The 12,565-nt window shown below is 43.0% G+C and overlaps 1 pseudogene; it reads left to right on the plus strand.

The window, feature by feature from the left end:
• Positions 1 to 11,237: 11,237 nt before the first annotated feature.
• LOC115065490 lies at positions 11,238 to 11,334 on the plus strand (annotated as a pseudogene).
• Positions 11,335 to 12,565: the final 1,231 nt, after the last annotated feature.

Genomic DNA, 12,565 nt, shown 5'->3' on the forward strand with positions numbered 1-12,565 from the left:
CCAATGTTCAATCCCACTCTTGCCAGAAAGGCACAACCTATAGGAGGATCTGGACACAAAATGTACATGACAGATGTAAGAATTTTTTTTAATGAGGCTTAAGTAGGTTTTGTTTTATCTGGTAGGTTCTGTTTTACCTAAAAGTTGGTAAAATATTGTTGATCTAGGTGCTTGCTATATTGGGAGTACCATGGAGGGGGGGAGGTGGCAGGGTAAAGAACAGTGGTCCAGGGCACCACTAAGGCGGGAGCTGTAATACCACAACAGTGGTCCAGGGCATCACTAAGGCAGGAGCTGTAATACCACAACAGTGGTCCAGGGCATCACTAAGGCGGGAGCTGTAATACCACAACAGTGGTCCAGGGCATCACTAAGGCAGAAGCTGTAATAACCACAACAGTGGTCCAGGGCATCACTAAGGCGGGAGCTGTCATACCACAACAGTGGTCCAGGGCATCACTAAGGCAGGAGCTGTAATAACCACAACAGTGGTCCAGGGCATCACTAAGGCGGGAGCTATAATACCTCAACATTGGCTTTGCAAGCTGATTCAAGATCTACCTCCCATTCTAATGGTTTTTCAAAAGGGTTGCTCGTGATTCCACCGAACATTCAGGATTTCACTAGACTGTAGAAAACCCACTTTTCTAAAGTGGGACATTTATATGACAACAAAAGAACCTTCGAACTTAAATGCCAGGAAAAGATGGCTGAATTAAATGATTGGATGAGAGAGTAAGGAGTGGGGGTTGGAAGATTATGACAAATTGAATCTTTCATGACCCATCAAAAGATGACAGTCTTTGTTCTTCTCTGACCAGTACTGGATGTAGACATTACCACAGGACTGTCAGGTCTCCTGTTGCCTGATAAATGTCAGCAATATAGGTATTTTGAATAAAAATTTCCAGTGTTTAATTGTTGGCAACCTCTTGGAGTTTTCAGGAGCTAATTAATTACACCTCTCTATCCCCCTTTGCATTCATTACCAGTTGAGAAATGACACGGGAGTGGGACAGATGGGAGTGAACATGCCATCATTATCAGTGACAAAGCTGATTGGGGGGAGAAGGCTGGAATCTGCAGCCAAGTGTCTTTTCTAATTCCCACTTTCAGAAGAAAGCATGGGTGTTCACAACTGCCTCGTGAGGGAAGGAAGGGTGCGAAAGAGAGGCAGCCTGGTGCTCTGAGGCTATTAACAGAATAACCTACCCAGTTATGAAGTGAGGACCAGTGGACACCAGAGCTAGCCTCTCTTCCCATTAGGGGGCGAGCAGAGCAGCCTCAGAACAGGATTGATCTGCCCCATCATGGCCTGGCCATGCAAGCTCTGCCCCAATAGCAAGGACTTCTCTTTAAAGAACCGGGTGGATGACAAACCGTGTGGGTGACAAACACTCAGATTCAGCCCAGAGCTGCCGCGTCGCACCTCTGCTTTTATGGCTAAGTGCACTCTGTTTTAAGGTGTTTTGCTTTTTCTTTGAGCCAGTTACCATTTTAAGTCCTGTGTTTTTCAGAATGGAAAAAAAAAATCGCAGTACTATTGTTGCAAGCAGAAATGCTGGATGTGATTTTTTTTTTTCTTCATTTTTAAAGGAATTCAGTTGATTTCTTTGACTGTTCCTTGATGGCTTGGTAGTAGCTAAATAACTGCATTTTATATCACAGAACCCTGTCAGATGTCCTTACAATTGCTACCAGCTCCCGATGTTTAATTTACCTGCTCAGGTAAGTCAGAGAGGTAATGTTTCCAGCTCTGGTTCTCATACATGTAGGCTCTTGTTCACATCCGTTGTCTGCCAATATCTTTCCTTGTCTTACCTTTCTATTTAAACATCTGCAGTCATTTTCCTGATTCTTCCATGTTCCTGCTCCCTCCTCCCTCGGCTCCTTCCCTCCTCCCTCGGCTTCCTCTTCCCTTACTTTCCTCTGGCCGTCCTCCCTTGAGATGCACATAGTAAACACTCCACCAAGTACAATAGCAGAGATGGCCTGACATTGTGGTTCTCCCATCTGGCTTACTTCCAGACACTTAACAGGAAATGACATTCATAGTTTTTCTATTCTCGGTGGTTTTAGAAATGCTTATAATTAAGTACAGTTTGCCATGAAGGTTCCATGGCCTGAAACAATATTTGTCATAACAAAGTATGTTGTTCTGAAGGCTTGGTAATGTAAATGGGTGTTGCATTTAGCACGGACAGTACCCAAAGCCACTTTAAGATTTCATTAATGTGACTCAATCCCAAGAAGCGTGAAGTCTAGCATACCCTAAACGAATCCACTCATAAGATCTATTTATAAAAGGTTTATTTTATTTGTGTGACCTTTTGTCTGTATATATCAAAGTACGTATGTGCATCATGGCATGCCTAGTGACTGCAGAGGCCAGAAAGAGCATCAGAGTCCCTGGAACTGGAGCTACAGGTGGTTGTGAGCCTCCCAGTATGGATGCTGGGAATGGAACTTGGGTCCTCTGCAAAATCAACAATTGCTCTAGACTGCTGGGCCATCTTTCCAGCCTCTACTTCTAGAGTCTTGGTTAACTAAAACCATCTTTTGCGTTTCACTATAGTGGCTTTCAGTATAGTCATGGTCCGAGCTGTTTCTAATGCACTGCCTACATTTCTTGTTCTTTGGCCTGCTTTTGACTACTCAGAACCTATTTTGTGTTTGTTCATCTGGTTGGTTGGTTTGGTTTGCTTTGGGTTTTGTTTTGTTTTTGTAAATAGTGCTTACTATCAATACAATAACCCGTCCTTTCCATGCCATCCCTGGTATTTACTCATCTGGAGTTTCTCCCACCAATTAACAAGGAGATCTTAGGGGGTCAGGGTGCTTTGAAGGGGGGCACTATATAGGATTCTGGAATTCATGGTTCTCAATGTCCCTTTCTGTCCAATAATGACCCTATGAGTAGGTTTTATGCAGGTTGGGGGGAAATGGAGTAGACAGTCTCAGCACAGACTTCCTCAGCTGTGTGCCTTGAGCTGCTGCCCGGCCAGTGCAGCCCACTAGGGAAGGTGGAAGGCCAAGCACTAGGCCCTAGCACCCAGGGGGATGCAGTGATGGAGACATAGACCTTTAGGCTGTGACTTGAGGCATGCACCACCCCTCTTAACTTCCATTTATTGGATCTTTCCCACATTTTCACAACTGCTCAATATATCTCCTGTATTAGCGTATCTTAATTTAATAATTGTTATATCCATGACAAAGGGAGCCTTATAGTGAGGAAACCCATGCGGAATCATTAAAGCCATTCCAGTCACGCAGTTAGTGAGCAACAGAGCCACATTTTCCCTGAGGAATCTGACACCCACACCCATCAACCCTGCCCATTGGCCTGTTACCGCAACTTCACTTTCATCCATTGAATTTTCTATTCTAGGTTCATGTCTGGCTGGGTATGATAGCATACTGCCTGGATTTCACTTAGCACTGCCCAAGTGCATCCATAGCTTCCATCTCTGAAGTAGACTGCGTTGTCATTGTTGTTGTTGCTGTTGTTGCACTATACTCTTCTCACTCTTCTCTAGACGGTCTTAATTTGCTAGGGTTATCAAAGCATTATCAGATGGGATGAATTTAACAACAAATATCTTTTATTTTTCACACCCACAAAGGTTGGAAGGCCACGATCAAGGTTTGGTTTCTTTAGATGCCTTTCTCCTTGCCTTGCAGACTGTCATGTTCCCCACTGGGCCCACATATGGTTTCTTTAGATGCACACATACCTCACATACCTGGCATCTCCTCAGACACCCTAAGCTCCTTTTCTTATAAATAAACCATACCTAGGGGATTTCACTCAATGATAGTGTACTTGTGTAGCAAGGGCAAGGCCCTGGGTTCAGTCTTCAGTGTCGGGGTGGGTGGGAGGTCACACCAGTCAAATTGGATTAGGATAAGACACCAATGGCTTCATTCTCACTCAGTTTGCCTCTTTGAAGTCTCTATATCCAAACAGATTCATGTGCTGCTATACTGGGAATGGGGTTTCAACATGCAAATTCAGCCTATTAAAAGGGGGTTGAGAACTTGCTCCAAATAAATTGATTAGTCAGGGCTCCAGAAATAGACTTATTTTTGGTTATCACTCTTGTTTAGAATGTACTACTGTCCTAACTGCTATCCAGAAGGGATGCCTTAGGAAGTAATCTAGCTGTAACCCAAGTTTCCCATTGCCCTAGATGCTGACTTCCACCTAGGTGCAGTGTGAGTACCTTTGTTTGCCCAGCATTTGCATCTGGGAATCTAATGACCAGTGAGATACTGTTAGGAGGTGGAGTCATTAGACTACAATTAAATTAAGTTGGCTTCATCCTCATGAATGGGATTAGCCTCTTATAAAAAGCCTGTTACAAAAGAGGCTTGAGTAACCTCACTTGTCCCTTCTATCCTGTGATTATATATAAAACATAACATCCATTAGTATGGATCCTCTCTAAACACCAAATCTCTTCATGTTTGGGTTTCCCAGCCTTCAGAACTGAGAACAATAAGTCTCTACTGTCTGTAAATTAACTGCTCTAAGGTATTTTGCTGTAGAAGTTTGAAATCACAAAGACACATCCTTCCCCACTGACATCACACAGAAAAAGGGACTTCAAAGTGCATAGCTGTGTTCATGTCTGATGCTTAAAGGCATGAAAATATTTTCTGTACAAGGGAACAATTCTCTAGTTGTATTGTTGATTAAAAGATGCAGAGTTATTTTGAGACTCTTCAGGTTCACACCATATCCTCTGTCTTTTACAGAATTAACGCGATCTCTAAGGCAGGCACCCTTAGCTAACTTTTGAAAAGTACGCTGGGGTGGACAGTGAGATCCTTGCAGTAGAATTTTGCAGCTAGGCTTAAAGTTCTGGCATCAGCTTGCCTGGGTTAGCATCCTTACATCATCCTTACTCCTGAACCACCTTGTCTAGTCCACTTGAACTTTTAATCGAGGCACATGTTCTTTGTCTGTAAAAGATAAAATGATAATGCATGCCTGATAGATTTGTTGCTAAGTGTAAATTACTAAGACATGTAATTGAGTTGAAATGGTGCCTGCCCCAGAGTTAGTACTCAATAAAGTTTAGCTCTGAATTTTATTAGTAGTGCTGGAATTTGTAGAATTGTCTTCATTGATTTGCTCTGCATAGCTTTTTTTTTAAATGAAATTTGTATTTATACCATTTATTTTTCTACAAAAGGTAAAAATTCAACTCAAACTGGTTAAATATGGAAAGATGTCTATTGGATTTTATACATCAAACAATCCAAAGACATAATGAATTTAGATAGAGCAAGATACAGAGCCGAAATGGTGTCACTAGAACTAAATTTTTCTCTAAACCTTTTAAAGCTCTCCATTCTTGGCAGTTTCCCCTCATGGTTGAAAGATGATTGCTGTCAATGCATGGGCTGGACTAGTCTAGGCTGAAATCCAAAGAAAGAGAGATGTCTTTATTCTAGAGTTTATAGGAAAAATTGGAATGTCTTCTGATTGGCTAGGTTAGTCCATGTACTACTCTCAATTTAATTGCAAGATAGCATTAGATTTGGAACTTTTAAAGGCTAGGCCTGTATTAGTGCCCCATACTCCAACACACACATCTTGTGTGTCCCACAGTATACCCTTTTGTCCATACTTCTTTGCTTGCACATGTTCATTGCAATGACTTGTTAGTCTGGGAATGAGGCCTCTGGCTTCTGCTACTCTATCAGTACTGGAACCTCGCTAGGGCTCCTCTCAAACATCTTGGTGTTTCCTTGTGTCATGGAGATCCACAGCCCCTTCATGATCTCCAGCAGTTTATCGATGGAATAGATGTTGGGGTGGGCTAATTCAAAGTCCTGGACCTAGACCTGAGAGGTAGCTGATATGGTCAGCCTATTGGCTCTCCAACTCTTATGCCCTTGGGCCTGACTCACTAGCAACCTCTACTAGGACAGCCAGCTCTACTGTGCTGCCCAGGCGAGGTGCAGGGCCTGCTCTTCCAAGGGATGCAGCAGCTGTTGGGCAGGGCCAGATCTCTTACTCTGATGATCTTGGGACCAACTCTTCTGCCTGCCTTTGGTAGCAAGGGATAGGGGGTGGACATCTCTTCCTCACCTATGTCACCTTATAGCAGACAAGTTGCAGGGCCAGCTCTCCCATGTTCAAACCCTCCAGCCAGCTCCCCTGCTCCCCTGCCCTTAGGACCAGCTGTACTATACTGCCAAGGTAAAGTGCAAGGCCAGCATTTCCTAGTGCTGCATCAGGGGAGGAGCAGGGGCAGCTATCCTGTCTCATGACCCTGTTGGGACTAACTCTCCAGCCTGGTGTATGTGGTGAGGGCAAAAGGAAGGGAAGGTGGTCTCTCCCTCACTGAGGCGACTGCATAGCAGACAGGAGGCAGGGTCTTGCTGCTGCTGTTGCTGTTGCTGTTGCTGTTGCTGTTGCTGCTATTGCTGCTGCTGCTGCTGCTGCTGCTGTTTTACTTATTTATTGGCTTTTATTTTATGTGCATCGGTGCTTTGCCTACATATATGTCTGTGTGTCAGATCCCCTGGAACTGGAGTAACAGACAGCTGTGAGCTGCCATGTGGTTTCTGGGAATTGAACCTGGGTCCTCTGGAAGAGCAGCCAGTGCTCTTAACCACTGAGCAATCTCTGCAGCTCCTTGTTATGTCTTATAATCATCGATTTTCTTGGATAGTTACATGGACGGCAGATTAGTCCGTTGCAGCATTTAAAGATACAAACTATAGCTGTCTGGTTTACCTTCTAACCAACACACACTCAAGCACTCAAAAATAATTACGGAAAAGAAAATCAAAGGGATTGTCTTAGGGTTGCTATGGCTGTGATGATGCACCATGACCAAAGCAACTTGGAGAGGGAAGGGTTTATTAGGTTTCTGCTTCCTCAAATAGAGCAGGAACCTGGAGGCAGGAACTGATGCAGAGGCCGTGGTGGGTGCTGCTTACTGGTTTATATGCCATGACTTGCTCAGCCGGCTTTCTTTTAGAACACAGATCCACCTGTCCAGGGTTGGCACTGCCCACAATGGGCTGGGCCCTCCCCCATTAATCGATAATTTTAAAAATGCCCTACAGGCTTACCTACAGTCTGATCTTATGAAGGCATTTTTTTTCAACTGAGGCTCCCTCCTCTCAGATGACTCTATCTTGTGTCAAGTTGACATAAAACTAGTCATCACAGGAATCAAATAATAATACAATGGAAGGGAGATGCAAAGGAAAGAGAGGAGGCAAAGAGAGAGAAAGAACAGTAGGGGCTGAAGAGACAATGGCGGGGTGAGAGGAGAGCATGGTACTGGGTGCCCAGTGATCAGTCAGAATTTTATTTGAGATGTGGATATGAGAATAAGAGAATGTTGTTGCCTCTACTCAAGACCTTGCCCACTTCCAATAAGAATGTCCTTTTCCTAGAAAAATTTGTTCTCTTCTCTCACTCTAACTAGTCCTCTGAGGAGTAAATTCATTAGCTTCATTTAGTGATCATGTGCTAGTATTCACTGACAAGCCGTTCTGTGTTGTACAGATCAAAGCCAGGGAGCTAATCTCTGTTTGTCTCACAGGCCTTTGAGCTTGGCACAATGAGGTCCATGATTTGTTAGGAGGCCATTTATTGGCCTGGCCCATTTTCTCCATTTTCATCTCATGCTCAGGATGAGGCATAAGGAAGATGCTGTTTAGTGGACCCCCATCAGGGCGTTGCCAGTCACGGCTCAGCTAGTTACTGGCTCTCTCTGAAACCTGCCAACTGAAGGGAAGAAAAGACACCATCTAATATTAGTTCTACTTCCCAACCCCAAAACTCCACTCACAGATTATGTGGACCTCTCTTGCTGGCTGACAAATATTGAAAGCCCATTCTTCAGGAATCATGCTTTCTCCCCAAACCCTTCCCGATGAGGGTCCTCCAGCACCTCATAGATCAGAACTATCACAGGAGGTACAGAGAGAAGAGGCCCACAGAGCCCTGGGTGAGGTCATTTTGCATGAACCTGGTTCAGCAAGCATCACTTTCAGGAGGCTTCTTGTTGCAATGCACATCAAGCACACTCTGGGCAGATGTCCCCATCAGACATGGAGACCATTACTAAGGATGTGAAATGTTCCCAGCGTGGCTTGCTACAGCGCTTTATGGGATGTGAGCCGTTTGTGATTGTTAGGAATTTGGAACGGCTTTTCAGAATGGAAGCCGCCAGTGTCTCCGGGGACTCTCAGAGCTGTTCATATGGCAACATTTGCATTAGTCATTCCAGATGTGAGGAGAGCCTTCCCTGATACTTAAGTGAGAGGGGTTGAGGGTATTTCATAGAGAGAAAATGATCTGTAAAGAATGAGGGGCAGAGGAACCGCCATCCTCCTCAGTCCCTCCCTGCCATCATAGAAAACAGTATCTTCTCATCGCTAGCACCCTGGCACTTACAGCCTCTTTTATTTCCATCTACTATTTAGGGCGACCCCGCGGCCAGATTGTCAGCCCGTTTGCCGCGGGGAGTCCCGTTTATGTCTCACTCATCTGGGTATCACTACATCACCAAACATCTTGTGCTAGAGATGTTAGAAGCAATTTCATTTTAGCTCTTTGGTAATTGGTACATTCCATATGTTAAAAAGATGGCATATTCGGGAACCTAAAACTCCAGTGTGCCTGCTGTGGGTCAGGGATTATTTGGGGATCTTGAGCTTCCACAGCACTAAGGATGATGGAGATGGTACTGACACCATGCAAACTGCTAACAGTTCCGACAGCTAACCTGCACTGAGTGCTTATCATATGCAGATGTCATCTGCACATTGGATGCATCTAATCTTGATTTTCCTGATATTAACCTTGATGAAGTATTATGATTTACCTCCATTATTACTATTTTAAAATTTATTATTAAAATATGCAAATATTTAAAATATAAAATATTTTATTAATTTTAAGGATTTTATACAGTGTAATTTGAACATATAATCCCTAATTCCTCCTCTTAACTCCTTCTAGATCCACTTTTACCTCTCTACCTCCTCTGTGAAAAAAAAATCGACCAAATTCAGTTTCTGCTGCTCATACAGTATGAATATGGAGCCTTGTCCTGGAGTGTGGTCCACCTTCCTGGGATCTATAACTTAATCTCTCTTCCCTAGAAGCCATTTACTGTCACTAGCCATTCACTGACTCTTGAGGGTGGGGCTTGTGAGCTCCTCCCCATCCCATGCTTGAATGTTGATCTCGTACAGGTCTTGTACAGTTGCTATGGGTTCCTTAGTGCAGTGGCCTGGAGGCATTGTTTTGTCCTGGTCTTCTCTAACTGCTGGCTCTTATAAATCATGCTGCATCCTCTTCTACAGTGGCCCATGAGCACAAAATAAAATTGTTTATTTGTGTGTGTATATGTGTGTGAGTATGTGTATGTGTTTGTGCCTGCATGTGTATGTGCATGCACATGTGTGCTAGTTCCCACAAAGGCCAGGAGAAGGCATCCCATCACCCAGAACTGGAGTTACAAGTGGTTGTGAGCGACGCAAGGTGAGTGCTAGGAACTAAACTCTGGTCCTGCGAGAGGATAGAATGTGTTCTTCACCACAGAGCACTCTTTCTGCCCTGGAAGCACATCTTTCAAATGAAACACTAAAAAGAAGAATAACAGTAGTGTGGGTTCTGACTTTAAGAGGGTCACCACCATGAAGGCATGACACAACATGAAATAACAGTAATGATGATTTACATATATAAAAATTTAAAAACAGCTTTAAGAAGACCACAGTATGACTAACAAAGGTGTGTCAACTCCATGAGCGAGAGTTATGTGTGCATGTTTGTGAGAAAAGATGAAAATTAAGGGTAATAAGGGATCTTAATCAGATGAACAAGGGCTTCTTTTTTGCATAAATTTCATGGGCTTGATTCAGTAGTGTTGATGAACATTTAACAACTACATTTCCAGGTGTGGTTTCTGATGAATGTGGGCTTATGCTTTCTCCAACATTAATGAGGAAAACGAAGGTGACGTAAATAATGAACACATATGTCACATGCTGATTTGTTTGTGAAGGGTAAACCTCTTTGCTGCACTGGGTGATAGTTTTCAAACACTGGAGTAACACTTCTTCAAGCTTTCCAACGACTCTCTCAAGCTTTGTACGAGGTAGGGTAAAGACTACACACACAACCCATTTCCAGTTAAATGTGCTTCACTTTTCTGTGTCTAGACCCTGTGTTAGCAAAGTATATCCCATTATCTGACTGGCTTTTCCTTCCCTATATAAATACACACACACACACACACACACACACACACACACACCACACAGACAGGCAGGCAGAGAAAGAGAGAGAGAAAGACAGGGAGAGAAAGAGAGGGAGAGAGAGAGAGAGAGAGAGAGAGAGAGAGAGAGAGAGAGAGAGAAAAGAAGAGGAATATTGACAAAGTCCAAGCCAAGCAAATACTAGGTAGACCTTCATAGTAAATGTTTGTTGACACTTAGTCTATACAATGAACAAAATGATAAAATTAGCCTTGATTTCTGAAGCATTGTTGATTTCTGTGGTATAAATACTTCCCCTATGACTATTTTGAAGCTAAAACTGTAATCGTGTAAAATTGGGAAGAGTGCAGTCCAGAACCCTGGATCATGTTTCCACCTCAAAAGCACAGCACTCATTAATCTTGAGAGCACATCTAGAGGAAAAACATGGAAAAATAATTAGGGAACGGTGGACTTGGAGTAGTTAATAGCTATTATAGCTAATTTCTTCCATTGTAAGTTTACATAATTCTTGTTTTTATAATTACAATTCTTAATAACTACCTCAAAAATTCCTGAACTTCTAATACTTATGTTTTGCAAGCAAGAGTAAGGTGGCCCCAGGACAGCACACAGTGATCACAGAGGCACCTGTTGGTTTTTATTAATGGATGCTAGATGTCCCGTGGATGCCTATGATCTAGGTAGGTCTTTGAAAAGGATGCTCACTTCAGCTTGGTTCATAACAGACAACATATTTTAGCATATAGCTAAGCATCTGCTGATAGAAGAATATATTAAATGCTGCATGTTGAAATTATGGGATATTTGTATTATAGAACATATACTATGCTACATTATAATGTAAAATATAATTCATTATCTAGTTCTATAGGCATCCAAGATATCCAAAATAAAATTTTGGAAATGGAAGTGCCAGAAAAAAAAGTATGTTCAGATGATACAGTGGATGCTGATTTAAGAAACAAAGGGTGGTGCTCGCTTCAGCAGCACATATCTAAAATTGGAACGATGCACAGAAGATTAACATGGCCCCTGCACAAGCAAATTCGTGAATCGTTTCATATTTTTAGCACCCTCATAGTAGCAGGGGGAGAGGAAGGGGTTGGGGGGTTCTGGAGGGGAGACTGGAAAAGGGGATAACATTTGCAATGTAAATACATAAAATATCCAATAAAAAAGAAAGAAGGAAAGAAAGGGTCTAGGAGAAGGGAGGTGGCCCAGTGGTTACCATGCAAGCAGGAGTGTAGGAGGAGTGGCGGGTCTCATTGACAAGGAGGTCACTGCCTCTGTATAAACATTGGTAAACAGCGAGTGGGGCTGCCCAGCCACAGAGGCAACTTCCACAAGATTGTCAAGCTGAAGCTTGCCTGAGAGCCAAGAAAGTGATGAAACAGACCATGACAGCCAATCGGGAAGTGCCACTTGGAGGACATACTTGCTTGGGACCAATAGGATGCAGGTTGAGAGTATAAAGGGTGCTCCCCAAGAATTAATAAGTGAACTTGCTGCTGCATTCTCACCTGCTCCTGGAGTCTGAGCCATTGAATCCACGCCACCTTATCTCCAACCCCTCAGAGTGAGTGTAGTACGGCAGAAGGTAGTACAGGGCTTAAAGCAGCCACATAAATTCTGGGCAGGTTTGACAGCTCACCTATGCCTCGAGTCTCACAAGACAGAAGAAGCAGGGGATCCCCAAGCAAGTTGATCGGTGAGACTAGCCTTATCAGTGAGCTCTGGGTCGGACTGGGAGGATTTGCCTTAAAAGAATAAGGTGGAAGAGGGATAGGGCAAGATGCTTGATATCATCTCTGGCCCTCATATATATGTGCAAATTCATGTGTACCTGTATACACATGTGTAAACTTACACAGGAACACACACACACACACACAAACACATAAAGAGAGAAAAATAAACAAAGAGCAATAGTTTTATTGATGCATCAACATATTGTTAAGTTCTAAAATCACAGACGGTGATGATGACCTGAAGCTGGAAAACAAGAGAGAAGTGGTCTGGGAAAAGTGAACCAACAGGGATCAAGTTGATCTATGTGTTATCTTCTTCATTTGGGAAAGTTGTATAAATATTGACACACGCATTATATGGTAGGAATAAAGGTGGTTTTTAATCTGAATTTCAAATGATATGAAATCATTTCTTAAAGTTTTAAATGTAATTTGATAGACTTTCGCTTATTCCTTTAGGTCCCGTGTTATCTATTGCACATCTAAAACAGTTTCACACTTATCCCTTGGTCTAAGCAAAGGAGAACACATCCTGGTAGCACAGTACGGTC

Source organism: Mus pahari, chromosome 14 (assembly GCF_900095145.1).
Source record: "Mus pahari chromosome 14, PAHARI_EIJ_v1.1, whole genome shotgun sequence".
NCBI classification, from domain to species: domain Eukaryota; kingdom Metazoa; phylum Chordata; class Mammalia; order Rodentia; family Muridae; genus Mus; species Mus pahari.